Source organism: Rousettus aegyptiacus, unplaced genomic scaffold (genome assembly GCF_014176215.1).
Source record: "Rousettus aegyptiacus isolate mRouAeg1 unplaced genomic scaffold, mRouAeg1.p scaffold_m13_p_18, whole genome shotgun sequence".
NCBI classification, from domain to species: Eukaryota; Metazoa; Chordata; class Mammalia; order Chiroptera; family Pteropodidae; genus Rousettus; species Rousettus aegyptiacus.
Window position 1 is genome coordinate 8,664,108 of NW_023416293.1, and position 22,198 is coordinate 8,686,305.

Here is a 22,198-nt window from a genome sequence, read left to right on the forward strand (position 1 = left end):
ATATCGTATTATTACGTTTGAAGAATGCTATCAGATCCGTTAATACCAATATACAAATTCAGACGTAGGATGTAAGTAATGAAAATGAAAAAGAAAAATCATTGTCCCCTTCTCTGATGTGGTCTCCCTATTTTCAGAGGATAGTAAATTGAGCCATATCTAGTGTTCTAAGTAATATTTAAAAATACTAGATAGCAATATAACCTGATATTAAAAGCACATTGTCTTTGTCACTGCTAGTCTGGGGTAAATATTTTGAACTACATGAGACTTATTTTCCTCTACAATATGGCCATAACGATAGTACCAAATGCATTAGATCACTGAGAGGAGCCACTTGCAAGGCATATAATGCCATTACTAGCTATAGTTAGGACTCGGGAAGTATTAGTTATGGTGATAATTTTCTCCAGAAAAAATAATAATTGTAAATATTTTACCCATCTCTATAGCGCATGTTCCAAATATTGTTTTCCACTTCAAGGAATTATTTTCACCCTGCAAATGTCTCTTTTAATACGTTCGACAAAAGGAGCCTTTACTTAGGCTCACCGGGGGCAACCGGGAATGCCTGTAAGCAGTTCTACAGGGTGAATGTCGGTTAAGCGTCCTTCCCATCAAATCTTCTTAAGTTTCTGATGACGACACTTGCGAACGCACAGATAATGAAGAAAACTAGACGCTATCCGCTTCAAAAGTAATCAAAACATTTGGTATTGCCATTATTTCCCTCTATCAGAGACCTATTTTATGGATGTAATGCATAGCTTCAAGGAGCTTTGAGACCATCGATAGTGAAATTTATGGAACCTATGAAATGACGTATATACTATGTGAATTGATACATTACAGAATGTATATATTATTATATTTATATACATCACATATAATAATGAAAACTTAGAAAAACTTAAATACTCAAAACAGAAGAGGTGAAGTCGGTTTTGGATTCAAGATCAAATCCTAAATAATCACGAACTTCCTGTTTAAAATGATCACTGAACAGCATGTAGAAGAAACCAGAGGTGAATTTCGTGTAGATGATGAGAGGTGCAGGAGTGATTCCGAATTTACTAAATGGATTCATGGTTAGTGATGAAAAATCCTATTTCGGACATGTAAGTGTAGCTGCATAAGTTATTGAGGAACTGGAGCAAAGATCTGGGTTGGGGAGAAAATTCATGTCATCAGTATATAGATGATAACTCAACCCCAGGCACAGACAAAGAAAATCTAGAAAGCGAGGCCTTAACTCGCCAAAAGGAGGCCTCACTTTATGGAAAAGTTAGATAGTAATATGTTTCTTTTGATTAACTTGGCATGCTATCTCTCACACAATAAAACGCATACTAGTGTACTAAATATTTATCTACAATTACTTCAGTCTTCTTCCCCTGCCTAGCACGAGTTCATTAGTGTGCTCCGAATGGGAGAGGTAAATTATTGATGTATGTTGACGTACGGTTTATGTGCCTTTAACACCTCCTTCTCCACCCCTGGCAATGCCAAACGCCACGCATTCAAAACAAGTAAATACATGTTGCATCCCACAGTCTCAAGTTCTCCGCACACCTTGTACTGCTTGAAATTTCTTGCCCAGCACTGGCTAGTCAAGTGTCCGGTCTGCTGTTTTACAAATGGACTCTGCGAGTGTGAAGTGCCCACCGACTGATGCTTCGCTTACATTGTCTGCCTGCCTCTCGTAGTTTGTTTCCCCTAGACACTAACTTTCCAGAATAAACGATCCCATCTCTTCAAAGTAAGCTTCCTGTTAAAAAACGAAAACAAAAACAAAAACCACTTTTCAATCTTCTTAATCGTTCTGAAACAAACAAACAGCTGAAAACATACTGAGATTAAAAACAGACAAACACACACAAACACTCCTGAAGGCAGGGAGGAGGGACAGGGAGGGGCTCCCCTACTGATGGGTATGACACCTTCAAATCACTCTTCACTCACCCTTCCCCCTTCGGTCTTGGTGTCCCCCGAGACTTAATTAAGCTACCAGCTCCCTCTGACTGCCACCTCCCTCATTTTCATCATCTAAGAAAAGGGATCCTTCCTTACGACTTCCTTTCCATTTCATTCTCCAAGACATCTCATTCTTTATGATTTCTAAGGGTCTTTTCTTTTCCCCCACTAGTTTCAGAAGAAAAGGTGCTAAAATGAGGAGAATAAAGATACACTGGAGAAATGTTATAAAAATACAAAATAGCAGCAACGGATTTTTTTCCTTGTCATTTTTCTCTTTCAGTAATGAACCTTTTGTTTTTTATTTTGTAAAGGAAGCAAGCACATCACTGCATCCCATTCACTCTCTGGACTGCTTGTTCTCTCTCTCTCTCTCTCTCTCTCCCCCCCCCCATCCCTTTCATTCACTTAAATAATTCACCACTGGATTTCCTTAGTCCTCCCCTCTACCTATAGACTGTCAGAAGAGGGAAGCAGATATCACCGACTACGTTATTAAGTGCTTACTATGTGCTATACACATGAAAACTTCAAGTGTCCAACTAATTTAATTTTCATAAGAAACACATTTTGCAAAGAGGAAATTTAGGGCCAGATCAAACTGCCCCCATTCGTACAACTGGTCGTGATACAGTCAGAATTCAACTCCTGGCCTCTGACACCAGTAACTCAGATATGAATCACTGTCTATATAGTTGCAAAATCAACTACGGGCAGTAAAATTTGGTGACCAGTTTGCACGGTGGCCTCATGTGAGGCTAAACTTTATTTCAGAGAAAATTAGTGCCAACATTTCCAATGTGTTTCTCAAAAAAATTCCCATGGGCTATTCGCAGGTAGTATAAGGCAAAAAAGGACTGCCTCGTCAAATAAGTTTGAAACACATGCAACAACAGTTTGTTTCCAGATCTTTTAACATCTTCAATGTGATAAAGTTCGAGATGGCTCTGATCATAGAATGTCAGGCATTGCTTTCCAAACATACTTGACAATGAGATATACTTTTGAAGAACATACCTTTAGAAGAGTTGGGGAAGGTAGACAGACCTACAGGCTGAGACACTAGTCCCACCAACGGTTCGGGCTAGAACATGCAGCTTAGAAATTAAACGTCTTGCTAACTAATCCCTCAAAGTTCACTCTCCCGAGAATATTATATTAGAAAGGGGATGAGGAAAGCCAGAAAGGGAGTGTGTAGCAAGGCAGAAAAATCACTACGACATGGACAAGTTATTTAACTTCTCAGTGCATCAAAATTCTCATTAAGTAAGGATTATGGAGATTCTAAGGGAGTCTGATATAGTCTTCTTTACTCCTCTTAATTCTGAACATATTATTACATTTAAAAAAAAAAAAGCTGCCTTGTTACCATGAGACACCTACTTAGACACTATAGTACTAGTTTCCTTTGCCAAGCGGATTTGCTAAAACTGGTGTGCAGATTTACACACTGAGTGAAGTCAGCAATCATAGACAGTGCAAGATCCAAGGGCTAATTCTTGCTTCCTGTAAGCACGTAGCTTCTCTCAGTTTCAGCTGACATTACAGGAATTCACATTAAACGAAAGTGTTCAAAATTCCTCGTTTCATATACCTATAGTGTACACTTTTACTTTCTGAAATACCAGGAACAGAGTTCTTACACAGTCATTATATTTTGGCAGGTGCGTAGGTGATTGTCTCCCGGATGTAAATCGATAACTATGATCTCATCTAAATCTTTAACAATTTCATATAAGTTTATTTCATAATTGTGCTTTTGTTAATGAGGTATTTATCTTTTTATTTTGTCCTTGGCTAATGAAATTGAAAAGTTACTGATGCATTGTAGCATCATTAGCCTCTAGGTGTTTGCTAGATCATTGCCTTATTGATGAAATCACCTTAGGACAAGGTCTCCATAACTATAGCTCATTGGACACCCACAGAATAAGTCTGTCTTTTTCCAAATTCCAATGCATAGCAGATTGTTTTATAACACTTCTCCTGCCTGTATCTCATTAAAGTTCAGTATTCTTTTATAACAAGCCAATTTTACAGCAGAGTTTGGCTTAAGTTATACACAGGAATAACCTGATGCTTCGCAATGAGTGCTTTCTACTCTCACAGTTTCTTTGATCTTTTCTTAAGACTCCTCGTGTTGAAAAGTGAAATGCTACAAATTTGTCATCGCCTCACCAATCATGTATTGATCTATTTGTTCTCCCTCTGTTCGCTTTCTGTGAATCCAAAATGCTTAAGTACTGAAAGCTCCCAAGGCAGTGACCTGAAATATTAACAGGTGACATTACCTCATCTCACACACACACACACACACACACACACACATACACACACACACACGACTGCTCTTGGCCAAAGTCGACAGATGCTGACATTGCATTTATCCAAAACATTAGTCACGTTTGCATGGCGTGCAGTAGACAAGACGTGCTCTCCTTCCAGACTGAGGATCCTCTCTCTTTCTGTGGGTGATCGCAATTTTGCCTATTAGTTACTGCCTCTTCCTTGAAAAGTAGAGATTAATAATGCCAAAATGACGCATTTTAATATAATCAAGTCACACTTCTTTCTGACTCTATCTACCTCAGATGGTAATGATCTGACATTTCCTCCCCATCCCCCACCTCCACCCAGAATTAGCCCAAGTTCAGTTGAAGGAGAAAGACAACCTTTAATAACAGGGCAATTATTATTCTAATCAATAGCAGCATTATGTTTTAAATTAATCTTCAAAAGTCCCTGAAGCAAAGATTTCAAATGTCATTAATCAATTAAGCAAAACAATACACTGTCTTTCAAAGCAATCTATGTCCTGAAGGTTGTTCAAGCTGTTTTCAACGAATAAAATATAGCGATTTTTTTTCACTTCCATTTTCCTAATAAGTGTAATTGCCTAATACATAATAGTGTAAGAATGATGGTATAAATATGATCATTCTGGTGTATTTAAGTGATTCCACTTTGATCGGAACGAAATGATAAATTTGTAAAAACTGCCTTTATCAATGGGAAGGACGAGGTGCTCAAAGATCCTTTTGCTCTAAAATCAGAGATAATCAGAAACTTTGCCACTGAAATCACAGCCCGGAGTGGAAGACCCCCCTCTTGTCTGAAGCACCTGTGCTCGTGGGTCCTTTTGACACAGAGAAGCAGCCCTGGTTCCCAAGCCATGTGCAAAGCTTCAGACAGGTCTTTTTCAGACACATTTCCAGGATGTAATACAGCAAGTCTGTTTCTCAGCTCTGCTAGCAATCTAACTATAATATTCCTATTAGAAATTAAAATATTGATAATAGGATATAACCAAGATTGCACAACCCTTCATCTTTTTGCTGTTTTCTTATCTCTCTCTCTCTCTCTCTCTCTCTCTCTCTCTCTCTCTCTCTCTCTCTCTCTCTATATATATATATATATATATATATATATATATTTTCCTCATTTGATATGCAATCCGTAACTAATCCCTGATTTCCCGGAATCCTACTTTAGAGTTATTCAGTGCAAACCCAAACACTACATATTAATAAAGATATCAAATCCATACTTTCCATGGTGTTTTAGCTCTCTTGCTTGCAAAAGTTACATATATAACAGTTTGTTTCACTACGGTTATATTCTTAGCAGTCTTTAACAGATGGACTTTGTCAAAATTCTTAAATGATCCCTGTAGCCTGCAAACCACTACTAAAACTATAAATGTCAAATATTTAGAAATAAGAGCATAATTTGACAAAAATAAAATGAAAGGAATGTATAGACATAATAAATGTCAAATTCATTCACTGATATTCTGAAACTAATCAAGGATCATTAGATGCTACATAGTAAATAAGTTTTTATGCCTCTTCCAAACTCTTTCGTACAGGCTTCTCCATTTTGCGGTTTGTTTGCTCTGACTAAGCTGCCCTTGAATTCTTTTCCCTAGCCTGCCACATGAACCTGCTCCCTTCAGACAGCACGCTTCTTCTCCAAACTCGATCTAACCCTTTCCATGTTCAAATATGCCTACATCACCTCGTTCTTCCCGGATATTCTTCTTCTTCATACAAATTAATTGAGATGATGTATTCATTTGGAACGTTTTCAGTGTCACAGAAAGGGAAGCCTGACGTGTTCGTTATGGAAATGATTTTACGAAGGGAGAAACGATGCCATTTTAGAGTTCTGCGATGAACAGCACGAGTGTGTCGGTTCAGGCGCGTTGGAGAGAGCACATTCCTTGGACAGACTGTGTGCAAAGATGGAGGCAGGGAGCAGATTGTCACTTGCTGTTTCAGAAACGTGATGTGCAGGGACGAAGTAGCTGATGAGTAGATAAGAAAAGTGTAGAGCATGCCAGAGAATTTGAACTTGACTTCCAGGCACAGGAAAATTCTACTCTTATTGATAACGTGGAGGAAGACGTACATCTGTTTTATGCCGCTGCGATTAGCAGAAGTATGACTAATGAATTGCAGTTCAAGCTGAGTTTCTATCCAACACAAGAAAGATTTTTCTATTAACTAGAACTGTCCTGAAAATAGGATGGGCAAATTAGGCCAAGTGCCTCTTCCTAGAAGTAACTAAGTATGTACTAAATGTCTGTGCCTCAGGAACATCTTAAAAAGTAATTTCTCTTTTCAACAGAAACTGAACTTCCGATTCTATGATTCTATGATGGTCTCCGTTGAGATTCTGGTAAATGAAATGAGTATGAGTGTTAAGGTGCCACCTTCACTAAGCAATGAATTAACACATACTGAGCATTTCAGAGTGACACAAAATAGTGACTATGCAAACACTCTACCCCATCATCCTGGAGGGACAATGGGCAAAGGATGGGACACAAGCGATATCTTTTAGATGCGATGTCACAGCCCACAGAAGACTGCTTACTTTGCGTGATGATAGGAAAAGTATGAATTAGATCAAGTCATAATATTGTATGAGAATACCTGCTCTATTATCATCTGAGCATACGTTAATCTATCATATAATATCATCCACAGCTAACATTTTGAATGCCCTACTAGAAACTAAGCAAGCCATGATATTTTGCACATATTATCTCAAATCCACCAACCAACCTGAAAGACAAATATTATCCTAATTTTACAGAGGATAAAACCAAGACACGAAAAAGCTAAGGATCATCACAGAGCTAATAAATGGCATATCGAGAGCTCTGTCTTTCAGCCCTGTGGGGTACTCACAGAGTAGACAATCTATTTAATTGCTTTATCAGGGGTACTTAGTTTTTCAAGACTTCACTGTACTAGCCTCTTACCGCCATCAAGGAAGATCATTTGTGTCATTTACTTTTTTATAATCCTCATCTTTCTTGTTACAGAATAACATCCTACACTCTAAACATAGTCTATCAAATGCAAATTGATTCCTATCTATGTTTGACAATAAAAATAAGCATATTGGAAAAAAGATGTATAAGTTAATAAAAGTTAAAATCGATTTTAAAAACAATTTTATGTGTAAGTCACAAGATTGAAATGACTTTGAAATCTGACAGAATTGGAGTAAAGATGTTAAAAATCTCGAATGGTTACCCTTTAAGTCTTTCTAAAATGGTCACTCACTGCTGTCTCTTCTGGTTTTCTGGGCAGCATGTCTTCCATTTTTCCTCTGTAGTCAGAACTCAGTCTGTGATCCTGTTTTAAGTTCTCCAATTGGCATTCTCTTTTACTACCCTGCTGAAGACTTTAAATTTCTTATAATCTTACTTTTCAGATATTAAAATGATATATCCTGGAATTCCATTATAATGTAGCCACCTATCCCATTTTTCTACATAATTAAACAAATAATAGAATTTATAAGAAAAGAATTAACAGTAAAATGCCAGTGAAGAAATAGAGCTAGGCAGTATGCTATATACTATTACAATGGCAGAAATAGCAAGTATATTCAAAATTTAAATATATTTTTCTCAGGACATCCATGAATTTTAATTCCAGCTTCATACGAAAATGTCTCTAAACAGAAATGTTTAATTTTTTTTCCAATGTTGTATATTCTGTGTTTTAGCTCAAGGCAAACATGTATGCCATTTGGAAACATTAGGAAAAATATCTCACAAATTTTAAGTACCTCTCTTTGTTGAAAGAAAAAGTAGAAGCAGAAATAGAAGTGGAACCCAGACATCAAGATACAATGATGAAGTAAATTGTGATCTATCTCCATAATAAGATTTTGTACACAGCCATGAAAATGAATAAATTACCACTCTATGCAATGGCATGGGTGAACTTTAACAACATAATGTTGACAGTCTGAATGCATAAAGCATGATAAATTTGCATAATGTTGAAAAATAGGTAAAATTAAACCATAGTGTTTAAGAGAACATAGAAAAGTGGCAAAAATATGGGGGAGAGGGAATAAATTATTCTCATAAATATTAGCATACAGTACTTCTAGGAAAAAGCAAGGACAAATAGTCAAAAAACAGAGCCAATGGTTCTGGCTGCTGCTAATTTTCTATTTCTAACCCAGATTATCACTGAATACGTACATACATGTTTGCTTAATTATTCGTCAGACTGTATATGTGTGTGTTCTGTTATTTTCTGTACTTGTTTTAAATGTTAATTAAAAGGCCTTAAAAAAAAAGTAAAAGAACCCCAAGGAATCAAAGTTCCTTGATTCCAAAGATGTCTTAGAGATGTCATTATAGTGAGGCTTGTGAGAGTGAGTTATTTCATCCAACAGTTCAAGTACAGTGTATTTTTTTTAGTTGATTTTTATTTTACAACTGCAAATACCCTTCTTCTCACCGGCCTTGCCCTGAGGCACACTCTTCTCAGGTTCTCCGGGCTTCCAGTGAGACCTCTGTCTGCCCCTGCTTAGCGTTCTTCCACAGGCAAGCAGCCTCCTAGTCTCCCCACACCTTCTCCTTCCTACTGCACCCCACCTTAGGCCAAGGCCCATTTCCTCGGCTGAGGAGGACCAAAGAAGGGGTCCTGTGACATTCCTCCGGTAGCTCCCCACGTCCCCTACTACAACCTCACGGGGAGGTGAGCCAGGTCTCACCATGACATGGCCCTCGTAGCCTGTGGTTAGGGTCAGCAGCTGTGACTCTGAGAACTAAACAGCTCAGGATCAGAGACGCATGACAGAGAACCCTTCCACATTTCAGAAGAGGTGCCCACAGCCTCTGTCACTGAGCACGCAAACCACTGTGTCCAGCAGCTACTTTTGTTCAAAATATATGATGAGGCTTTGAGGTAATTCCCCTGGTTTACTGGAAATTCTTCCCCCATCCCGCCTCCTCGCTCCCTCCTTCTCTTATTCTCATCCTTTTGATCTGGTTCAACCCTTGAATTGTTTTAGTTGCCCTGTTGTATTTCAAGAAACAGAAGGAGTGACAATACCTTCATGGCAACAAACAGAACAGGAAGTCAAACTACGGCCTGGGGTAGGATCACCTCCTGCCTCCTTCATTCGTGATGAAACACACGTTTGAAGTGTGAGCCCCTTGGTTGACGTCACAGCCAGTGAGCAGTAAAATCTGAGTCCAAAGCCCAGGCGTGCCTGCCTTCACAGCCTGTGCCGCCTCACTGTTCTGCAGATTGGCCGCCTCAGGCTGGGTGGGTCCCCGAGGAGTCCAGGACCTGCACCCACCTTCCTCGGCACCGCTGGTTAATAATAAGCTTTATTGGTCACCGCTACACCCCAAGTGCGCATAAGGGTGAGGTTCAGCTGGTGTACGTAGAAAAAGGAAAGGGCACGGCGCCTAGATCCGTGTGAGTCCGGCGGAGTCAACGAACCTAGAAACTTACGGAACAGGGGACCGTGATGCGCACGGCACACGCGAGTACTTCGGTAGGTGAGAAATCCGGGTGCCGCCCCGGCCTGGGCTCCTTCCTCCCCCTTCCACACAATTTACCAGGGCGTGGCAGTTCAGTGGCCGATACAGCTCTTAGCCGCTCCGGGTCTCAGTCACCGCACACCCCTCCCTCGCAGGCCCGAATTCCTGTCGATCCCCGTAGAAGCTCCTCTCGTTTGTCGTTTCTGTTCCCCACCAACCCACACTCCACATTGCAGCCAGACGCACCTTCCTCACACGCGTTCACCGTACGCCACCTGCTACTTAACCCCTGGGGCAGATGCCCATCTGCTCAGGCGGAGCACTTCGGATGTGCCCGCGGGCGTCAGGGTCTTGGTCACCGGGCTGTGGCCTCAGGCCTCCACTGCCTTGCTCCTCTACGCCACCACTTCTGCCCCGTCTCACTCCCAGAGGCCGAGCTCCATCACGCGCTCTGAGGTCAGCCCTGCGCAGTCTGGGGTCCAGACCCTGACACCTGCTGCTCTCCCGGCAGCTACCGTCCTTGTCCCCTGGGCTGCCCCGTGCTGTCATACAATGGCTCGCTGTGCTAGAGTGATCGGGGGGATCGCTTCATGGCTCATGTAAGTGTCTAACGTTTTAAAATTAAAGTAAACAAACAAACAAATGTGTGTGTCTGTGTGTATGTGTACGTATGTATGTACGTATGTATGTATTGGTGGAGATAGACATACAAAGAACAATTTGATAACAATAACAATATGTACCATCAAAGAAAAACACAGATACAAAGCTATAGCAATCAAAACAGTATGGTGCTGGTGTAAAAACAAACACAGAGATCAATAAAACGACATAGAGCCCAGAAACAAACCTACTCTTACATGATCAATTCACCTACAACGAAGGAGGCAGGAGTCTACAGTGGGGAAATGACAGACTCTGCAATAAATGGTGCTGGGAAAACTAGATAGAATGTTATGCAATTAAAAAAAAATAAGCAAAGTATACTTTCACTTACTTTTAGTCAGACTTCTTAAGTGAAAGCTCAGAGCTCCATCCCCAAGTGCTTCTGCCAACAAAATTGGAAACTATCTGGTTTTATAACCTAACCTCAGAAGACGCATAGAATCTTCTCTGTCACACTCGATTGGTTGAAGCAGTTGTGAGCCCATCCATCCTCAAGGGGAGAGCATACAGACACCCTGTCTATGAGAAACATGTCGAAGAACTTTTGTCTTAAAATTGTAATGAGAAACATGTCGAAGAACTTATGTCTTAAAATTGTAATGGGAAATGTAAAGACATGTCCAGCATATGTAGGACAATTCCGAGCAGCATCCCTGGAATGCCAGGAAAGGGGTAACACAAGGCCCACTTTGTTTGGTGAGGAGCCCTACATTCTACGAGTTAGAGATGGATGACTGACAAATTGCCCATTCAGAATTTAGCTAGACACAGAACTTACACCCAAGGAAAATGCCCATGAATATTAATAAAGCTGAAGGCAAATTCCAGAATTGAATAAACTGATATGGAAGTTTAAAAAGTGGTAAGCCAATATTTCAAATAATTGCATATTTCATTAACTCGGCCATCTAAAAGACAGATAAAAAATGTGTTGAACTGCTTGTTTTGAGATTTTAGTTACCTCTCCTCAAATTTATGTGCTTTATCAAATGTAACGAATGAGAGCACCAAAGGTACCATAATGAATCTAAATGTTCGTGGATTAATGCCAAGGGCTTTTGCAATCATTTGCCCTTTTTCTGTAATAAAGATGTTATTTATGATTATGACAATTCTTTAGTAAGCAGTACTTTAGTTCTTTAGCATGATTTTATAAAGAGACAAAGACTATATTTTACACATTGGGAATGAGTTTCAAGAACAGCGAAGGGCAAGGACAGATCCCAAAATAGTTATGGGGATTAATACTCTGTGGACCTATCAATTTATCCACAAGTTAATTAAGTAGTTCCTTTCAATGATATCCATGGCTAATAATATCTACAGCAGTAATATAATTTGCAAACTCTCAACATTTTTAAGTCCTTAACATGAGGAACGAATATCGGCGTAAAATGATTAGGAAAAAAATCACATTGGAATTGTGAATACCCAGACATTCCAAGTTAATATACATTATGAGAGTGGCTGTGGTGTGATGTGTGTGTGTATACACATGCATACACATATTTATGTGCATATATTATGAGATATTTATAATAGAATTTAATTTTCACAAATTCATTATTACATATCTGTATGACTATAAATTTAATCTCACTAAACTGTAAGATTCACAGGGACTGAGATTTCTCTGTCTTGTTTTCTACGGTATCCCAGTGACTAAAAGAATGTCTAGTACACACTACATCACAAAATACAATCATTCAATTAAATCTGATTCCTCAATGTACCGATCTCAGGCCAGCAACACTAGTTCTCTGGAAACTAGCCCTGCAGGAAACTCATTAGGTTAATCTCTGTGTGTTTGTGTGCACATGCACACACGTGCTTGTGTGTGTCTATACACAAAAATATAGCTTTTCTTTTTTTCAAGCTGCTCACCTCCCTTTCGATGTGCTTTTGATAATATCCAGTAATATTAAATGAGGATCAATTATCCTTCTGCTATTTTGTAGTAATTCTATTCTGTGCTGAAAGCTATATTGTTCAATTAGATCTTCGGATATCTTACAAGATTGATCCGACCATTTAAATTTTCCAGTTCATCCTATTGTGTAAATATGGAACGCATGCAGTTCTCTGGATCAAAAAAGAAGACTTGACTTGGCTTTGCAAGACACTTTTGGGATGCGGATAGATGTCTTCAGGAGAAGGAACAGTTTAAAAGGCTCTTACACAACCTACAAGTGCTCAGTCATTAGCTTGATAGCCCAGGGCCCTTGAAACATTTGGTGAATTGAGTCTTTCCTGAAGAACTATGACGTATTTGACACAGCTTTATTTAGAATTAGTGACTTCTCCTTATCCTATAAAATTTGGTTACAATTTATAATAATTTATTTGCTTGTGCCATGCCTCCTCCGTGAGCAGGTGAATCAGACCCGCCCCTTGGATCTTAGATATCTTTCAATGCCCCTGGTAAATAGAAGTAATTAAAAAATGTTTATTAAAGTTTGATTATGAATTCGATATGCTGATTTTTTTTGTTTGTTTCTGTTATGATTTTGACATTGTCAGTGATGAAAATTACTTACATCGGTCGATACTGTTTTCCAGATACTGAGTTAATATGACCTGATAATAATCTTATACTTATTATAATATTCATATTCACCCTGGGTATTAGCAGGGTTCCTTCGCAGACAAACAATACATGGGAATAACATTCTACGTTCCCTTGTTTGTTAATAGCCTAGTTAGGGAATACTGAAATCATCTCTTTTACTTAAAGTTTCCCTCCCCAGCTATCAGAGGAATAGAGAACCAAAATTCCATCAATTTTATAATTAATGTACATTGGTCTTTCTTTACTCTTCCTTTCCATGGAGAGGGATACATCAGCCTCTATCTCCCAAACAGATGTTCTAAACAGGTTTATGGGCTACTTTCTCCTAAGTCCCCTCCTGGGTTTTATTCCCTAATGTCTGAGGCAAAATAAATTTCCACATTGCTAAGCAAGAATATGAAAAAGGCTGAAGGTTGATCATTTTCACGATTGTCATTTTGTCTTCATTTTCTCCTTCCATCATTTTCCCCTTCCAATTATTTTTATTTCTAAAGATTCAAATTTCTTGTGGAGATTTTATACACACGCACATATGTAAATCACAAATAATGTAACACCATAGTTCTTAAACATAATACCTTTAAATATTTCAAAGTCCTCAGTACCAGCATTTAACATTACATAAGACACAGGCACACTAAAGGGTATACTAACAGACTAATGCATACTACTACATTTCCTATTTTAAAAACTCTGACTAGAATACCGAACAATGGCATTTAAGCATAGAATCAACTGTGCCATATTAAACCTGTGACTATGTATAAGCACCACATTGTCTCCTTCTTATACTTATTTTTTGATATGACACACCATCCTTTTTTCCTAAGCAAATACTGACTAGCTCATATGTCTTGATTTATGTAACCAGAAGAAACTGTTTCCTTGCCCACCTTTGAAAATCTTATTGACTCATCTCTTACACACTGGTAAGTCATGAGAATTAAATTGCCAGATCTCATTTTTGTTTCTGTTCACTGATATTTAAGCTGCCTCTAAGGATACACCGTACAGGTCTCCTACTCAGGTAGGTGCCCAGGCCTCTGCAGTCAGTATTCTGTTTTATTTCCGCAGAGATTACCTACCTATACAGACTCATTAAAGCATGAATCCTGTATGTTTTATAGGAGATTTTACGTTAATTATGTTCTGAACTCTTACCTTTGCTGCTTTGGGCATACATTTAAAAAGTCTAAAGTAGATTGTTTTTGAATTTTTTGAAAAAAAATACTTATTTTTTTTCAAAAAATTCATTTTAAAAGCTATTTCCAGAGAAAATCCATCTGATTTGAGATCTGAATATCAAAGACAAATGCTACATGTTAGAAACTCTCTATCAAAGAAAAAATAACCAGGATTATGGCAAAAGGTTCATTTCAAGGTCACTGCCTTGCTTTGCTTCTGAAGTTTGTTTAGCAGCTAGGAGAAGACACAAAGATTCAAATGCTGGCTTCTTTTTAGTGGAATTTGGTATATTAGCATTTGATCAGAGAGCAGACTACAGACCCTATAAGGAAGTCATCCCATCTGAATTTGTAATGCTTGACAACAAAACATTTTACTGTAGTGTAAATAATAGTATATGTGCGGAGTTTTCATTTTAATGTCAGAGACCATATTTTCTATTTAAAAAAGAATAACCAGTTAAATGCCAAGTCGACATTAAAATTCAAATTCCTTTTTCTATTTCGCGAACTCAAAGATCTGCTGTCCTATAGTCCTGTCGAGCTCTTAGCTCCGATGCCAGGTCCAGGAATGCAATGGTTTAATCTTTAGTCAGAAAGCTGGAGTCTTCTATCTCAACATGACTTTTAATTTAATTGCTTTCAGGTATCATACCAAATTAAATAAATGCATTAACTCAAATGAGGACAGTGTTCTAAGCACTTGGAGAAGTCTCTCAGAGGAGAAACTAATTAAATTAACGCCACACCCTTCTGATATTTGGTGACAGCAGAGCAGAAACAGCTTTCCGGTGTAATTTTAAAGACTTTTCGTCAAAAACATCTTCCTTTTCACCCACACTCACTCCAAACCATTATGTTATTTCCATACAAAATGCTTAGAGTTTAAAGACCTACGATGAGCTATACACCTAGCTTGACAGACTGGCCAAAGAACTGGTGATTGAGATCCAAGTTCTTGGTACGTCACCACATAGTCTTAGGAAGGGCACCTGAAACTCCAGGGCCATCTTCCTGGGTTGTATGTGGTTTATACTACGTGACATCTAAGAACGCATTCAACTGTTGATCTTTAAAACTCTGCGAGTCATAAAGCTAACAATATCTAGAACTCCTAGTTAATACATCAAGATTTCCTCAATGCATTCGCATCCTGGATTGAAGAATAGATCAGCTGATGTTAGCTGACTAGGACGCAGCAGGCTAAAGCATTAGTGATGAGTTACAGGGCCAGAACTAATTAGCATCACAGGAGAAACACGCCTTTCAGTCTGGGTCACAAAAATCGTTTGGAAGACAGAGCCTTATCATTTTATTTAGTTATTTACTCTAGAAAACTCTAAATGTATTTTGATATGGTGATGATAACAGTATCTATTTTCCCCATAAGAAAGAGACTGGATCAAACTGTGCTTTAAATGAATGTATAATGCGATCAATCAGCCAATTAATATGAAAACTTGGATGTACAGATGGCCTGGATGAGAAGCCTAACAAAGTTGTGGGTCATTTACCTGCTTAGTCCTTGAAATAACACGGCTTTCAAGCAAGGAGCTTGTAGAAATGAATATAGCACAGTTTCAAAACAGTACTAGTTCAGACAAACAACTGCCACTGATTGCGAGTTAGAGAGCGAATGAATTATATAATTCTCTAGAAGGGAATAACACTATTCTCTGATGAGAGTGCCTATTTAGAGATGAGGTAGGACTGACAACTAAATCAGCCCCAATTAAAAGTGTGATAAACTGAGATGCCGCAGCCCCCATTCCCATCCTTACTTTGCTGTGCCTCTTCCTCAATGTTTCTAGAGTCTTCTATAAAATCTATAAGGTGTCCATCTCATATCCTATATACTCAGTTCCTATCTGTCTATTAAAAAATTTAATGATAAGATTTTTTTAACACACGGAGACATAGGAATCTCTCAAAGACTTAAAAATCTTCAGCCCTCGACACGACGGGTGGCTAGGGCACCGCTGATAGCAACAGTCGGTACAGGGGACCCTCCGTCACCCCGAAGACTACTATGTATCATGACTGTGTATTCCCCTGGGCTGTGAAAACTGGAGGCTCCTAATCACATGCAGGCAATAGCGTCTATTTCTTTGTTAACACCAGCAGAGCTGAGCACAGAGCGGTGACTCGATTTTCCATTGATTCCTTTCAGCTTGCTTCCAGCGTCCATGGAGGACTGTGGTGGAGAGATCAGAGGCTGTAACTGTTACTCAGTCACTGGTTCATTTAGTTACCGACTTTGAGGCCCCTGGCCGACACTTAATCTATTACCTTTCTTCACTGAAAGTGCTTATAAGAGTATCAAAGAACGAATAAGAAAGTTCCCATCAAAATCCTTTCACATATATAAAGATATTAGCGTTAGAGCTAGCTCTGGGTAAAATGTCTCCGAGCAATAATTATACTTTACAACGAAGCCAAATTCTAGATGGATAGCTCAACATTTTCTGTAATACTTCTGCATGCACTTTAAACTGAAACAGAAACAGTATGCCCACTTTAGGAGCTAAGAGGTAATATAACTAGAATGGAAAGAAAAAAAAAAAAGATAAAGTATGAGAATATGTTGAATAATATAACACGAGGGCATCTACATGGAAGTGTGGAAGAGTGTTTATTAGAATTGACTTATCCCTCCAGGGATTTTTAAACTTCCGTTGCAAAGTGGACGCCTGGAACACAGAAGACTTTATACAGCGGTTGCCATCACCTGAATATACTGCTTGAAATGGAAAGATTTTTTTTTTTCTTTCCGCCTTCAAGAAAGACATCAAAAGGCAAAAACCCATTTGCATCATTTGAGTTCACAGTAACATTATATAGAAAAAAATGTCTTAACAACACATGAAAATTTAGCCAGTGATTTTGTATCTATACAATATGTTCTCACTTAACATGGCCAAAAGGTTCTGCTACTTTAAGCAAAAGGACATAAAATGACGCCGATTTGACCATAGGCTAATTTATATAAGTAAGAGTTAAGCTCCTACTGCATCTCGTCGGCGTTAGAACGAAATCTTGGAAAAATATTTAACTTCTTTTTTCCTTCAATTCCTCATTTTTAATATGAAGGTTATAAGAGCAGTGTTGGGAAATTTATTATACAAGTTAATTCCTGCAAATTATTCAGAAATTATAAGTGCTTAATATCTGTTAGTTTTTACTTTAAATTTACTTTTAAGTGAGACTTTACAAGAGTAAGATAGGATTGACTTTTATTTTATTTTGCTCTGCAAGTGCGAATCTATATATATATATAGATTCTATATATATATATCTATATCTATATATAGATATAGATATATATATATATATATATATATATATAGAGAGAGAGAGAGAGAGAGAGAGAGAGAGAGAGAGAGAGAGCTCTCCCTCCTAAATAAAACTTAAAAGTCTAGAATATCAGAAATTAATAGCTTAGGGCGGAAGACACTCTCTGAAAAAAGAAGAAAAGAAAAACTATTTTTCAGGTGTATTGTAACTTCAGTAATAAAAGCTATTAAAAGAAGTGATGATAGCCTTACTTCCATGTGTATTACTAAGTCTATCCATGTACATTTAAAGGTTAAGCATAATTTTTAAGCCAAGAGCTTTTAACAGCTGTGCGTCTGTAGCTCTGTCTGGATCTAGTCACTTAAATTAGAAGAATCAAACTTTCACTCCTTTAACTTCAATCTTTCTCATTTTGGGTTGAACTATATTTACCCAATTTTCTGTTAAAAATTTCAATTCTAATTAGTGTCTCACTAGGATCTGTTAAATCACTTGACTTCATTTTACACAGAATTTTAATATAAAAATATCACCATGTTACAAAGAAAAACACTTAACGGATACCCCTTCCAATATTAATTGTATGTATAGCAATGGCAAGTTAATGAGAAAATGTAACATAACTGCCTCAGAATAAATCATTTTGTAGGCTATTTAAAAATAATCGACACTGTCAAAATCCAAAATCACTGGAAAAAATTTTAAACACATGCAAAATGAAAAATTTTCTTTTAGTAAGTTTTCAAAGACACAGCAAACAAAGGAAGCTTATTTACTATGTACTTCTTTGTGTAGATTAAATCACAGGATAGCAATATTCTTACAGGGTCATTAAGAATTACACATGAAAGAAATGCTGATCACAGAAATATATATGTGTGTGTGCGTGTGCACGTGCACTCACGCAAAACACGAATTGATTTCTGAAATGAGATCTCTTTACTGATGAAAGCCAATTTCCTTCTCTTTTTAACCATTCTTTTGATCTAGTGCTGTGTCGGGTGAGAGGGGGAAAGATAATTTTCTTCTACCCTCCTGGGTTCTTGGCTGAGACAATGTCATGTTACTAACATGAGAGAAACATTACTTTAATAACATGCACCTCCTGTATGCATGGGAAAGACCCAGGAAAACTGAGTAACACTGGGGAATGGTCCAAGCCCACACCTTAAACACCATTTCCAGACAAAAACGAAAGAAGGTGTGTGTGTGTGTATGTGTGTGTCAGGGGGGTAGTTAGGAGAGCTTATCAGGAAAAGTACAGTAAACAAGAGTAAAGCTGTTATGAAAATTTAATTCCTTGACTTCTCCATTGGTAATTTCTAGACATTTGGAATCACCCTCCTCTTCCTGTTTCAGAGAGAAGGATGCCCTTACAAATGGAGACTGTCTTTATAAATGTTAATGTCTCTCACACATGGGTAACTGCTATTATTTATTTGTAATGATTTTTCTTATATCTGCTGTTTCTTTAAAAACACTCGGCTCGAAACAAACCTTATACTACAGAAGCATATTTCAGGGTGACATATTCTGTTCCCCTCCCGCCATCACTGACTTTTCAGTTATTCTACGGCACTACTAACCTTTAATCAAAATAAAGCAAAATAAACGTATTTTTCAAATAAAGCCTTTAGAAAACATATCTGAAGAATGTGAAAGAGAAGTCAGAAAAACTAAACACGATTTAGAGAAGGTGATTTTCTTTTTCACCTCTTCCTATGAATCCGGCTGTTAACAAAGTTTTTTGTTTTGTGTCGTTTTGTTTTTTAAGTATCCTACAGAAAACTACAAGAAGCAGCTCTCACCCCTCTGCCCATGCCAGCCAAACCAGCTGACACCATCTGAAGCCACTCTAGCTAACCTGAGTCTGCATGGTTAACAGCCAGGTGATCCAAAGCTGACCTCCAGAGCACAGCGGAACCAAGATTTGCGGGACTTAAGTAACAGAGGTGCGGTTGTTTGCCACCCAGAGCCCATTAAAAAGCAAGAGGTCCGCTGATAAGAAAGATCTGGTGCCCAGACCAAATATGGACACAGACAGGGCTGACCGATCAAACTCTGCCAGGTTGAAATTACTTTGCCCCCTCCCGCCGTCTGTCAAGTCCCTTGCTTAGTTGCAAGACTATCCAACCAGACTCCGTGAATTAGAATCAATGAATACGTGTAGCCCCTTCTCACCTTATTCTTTAAATCTGCTTCAAGCCTTGTTCAGGAAGACAGATTTGGGTCTCTGCCCCATCTCCTGTGAGGCTGCCTCATGAAACGAACTCTCTCCTTGCTGCATACTCCGTGCTTTGCTGACCAGCTTCACAGCACATCACGTACATGAGCTTGGGTTAGACAACACTCCCTTCGGACCCAACTAAATTTGTCCAAATATGAAATTCAAGTTCCATGGGATACAGGAGCAGCATAAGCAAAGGAAATAGGGTACAGAATCATTTTTTCCAAAATATGGTTCCCAAGAAACTGTTGTGAAACATTTAAAAAGGAAGGTGGAAATTCTTATCTGATTCTGACTACATTGCAATTATCTCAGTCATTAGAATGCATCTTCTACTGCCCTCATCCTTCTCTTTGAATCCTAAATGGGCTACCCAAGATGCATACTTCATTCTGCTTTGGTCACAACCTAGAACAAAGGTATTGCTTACCTTTGGTTAAACATCAGAACGGTATCTGCTTGAGCAACGATGGAGGTCCTTTCTTCCACAGACCTACCTGCAAATAAGAATGAAAAGATTTTTAGACTTTAAGCTATTGAGAAGATTTTATGAGTTTCCAATTGCCATAGCAATGTATTTGTCCATTTCGACATATATAAATAAAGTTATAGGGAAAACAGAAAAGTAAATTGATTCAATCTGTATAGCTCAACCAAAATGGAGTCGCTTCCGTCAGGGGCAAAATGGAAATGGTCATCACAGATTCATAAAAGAAACTCAACCTAACTTTACAGGAGTTTACAGCTCTTCTCAGAAATCAGCAGAGTACACCAGCCAATTCCCAAATGCCACATCTGTTCATACCATCTCTAGACTGCCTTGTTCTCCTGACTCAGCTCCCCTGATCCAACTAACAAAGACCACTCGGCAACCAATCAGCTAAAAAGCAAAACAAACAAACAAACAAACAAACAACTTCTGTATTTATCCCATAAAAATCCCTTAGTCTGTGAGCAACTGGAACTCATTTCTCCTGTAGCTTTCATTTACCTGGCCATCAGGCAAAAGTCTTGCGATTATGTCATCTTTCTGCTCTGTTTTATTCAGCATGCAGAGCTTGGTTTTGACACATCATATTCTATATTTTCAGCAATATATTTTTGGAGTTCGAACTTCTCTGATTAAGGCTGTCAGGGGATCCTCTACACAATGGTGTCTGGCCAAGTGTCTGGTGACAAGAACTATAATATTGCTTTTGCTTTTCTTGCCAAATGTGTCCTCTTTAAAGTGGCCACATCAGCCCAGAAGAAAAGACACCTTTTTTATTTCTTGATATACCCCAGAGGGGTATCTTTTAAAATTCTTCAAGGGAAATTTACTTTTTCTTCTTTAACTTCATATCACTACCATGTGCTAGATGAGATACTGCAGAAAAGGTCCAGTTACAAAAAACAAAAGTGTGAATTTCTCTTTAATAAGCAGTATCTAGATTAGTCCCCGAAACACATATCTGTTAAAATAGCAAATAGGTGATATGAATAAATTAATTAATGAAATCTTACTCTTAATCTTGTAAGAGTGAATGAAGGAAGGAATAGTGAATAGGAACATCACTATCCAAAGCTGGCTTCTTGTCCTAGCTCTGAACATCTTTGGCGAAATGATTACTAACAGGGTGCAAAAATGTGTTCATTATTCCATTAAAATATGTTGTCTTGTTTATATAATTTGTAACTAATTACTTGCAATAGTTCCATAGAATATTTGCATAGAATTTCATAAAATAGATTGTTTCCAATTTTTGGCTAATAACTTTCCTGAAACGAACATATTCTTTGAATGCATGAGTATTGGACACAGCCAGCTATTAGGCATTCCTAAAACCGATGGGTCAGAAAATATATTACATTTTATCTTTTATGTATTTTAATTATTCTGGTAATTTTCTTTTACAAAACTTTAACTAGAAATTGTGAATATTTTTAAATGGTCGCCAAATTGTATAATACTATTTTGACCGGCATTTATTTATGTATGAATTTATGCATCACTATGTTGTATATAAATTGTTTATTCATACCTATGCTTATAAGAGTATGGATATTTTCAAACACATTTGTAAATGACCCACCCTCAACCTTTGGAAATACTATAAGAAAAAAAGAAAAGTTGTTGGAACACAGAAGTTTTTCTTTTTTTAGCAACTGACAAAACCATAGGAACTCTGGGGAGAAAGAAGTATCTGGTTCTCAGTATTGGGGGAAGGTCTGCTAATGCTGATATGAAACGAGAGGTTATTCGGATCTAGCTGATTTTTAGGCCGGTTGACAAATACTGCAGAGTAACAACTAATTAAATTAAATGAAAACTATGATCATCTTCCCTAACCAGATCCAGATGACCTTCAGGGAGCCATGACTTCCGGTGGTTTCTGATCCCAGGCCCCACCACCAGCCCCTCCTGGAGGCGTCTTAGCCTACCTACCACTGCCCTGAGTAGCCCCAACTGTCCTCTGTGCCACGCGGACCCCACCACC

The 22,198-nt window shown here is 38.2% G+C and overlaps 1 long non-coding RNA gene across 2 annotated transcripts in view; it reads right to left on the reverse strand.

The window, feature by feature from the left end:
• LOC107498966 overlaps positions 1 to 22,198 on the reverse strand; it is a 501,046-nt gene that overhangs the window by 278,109 nt on the left and 200,739 nt on the right. For both annotated transcript variants that reach the window (XR_004955409.1, XR_004955410.1), the window contains exon 4: positions 20,152 to 20,218. This is a non-coding gene — a long non-coding RNA (uncharacterized LOC107498966). The remainder of the gene's footprint in view (positions 1 to 20,151; positions 20,219 to 22,198) is intronic.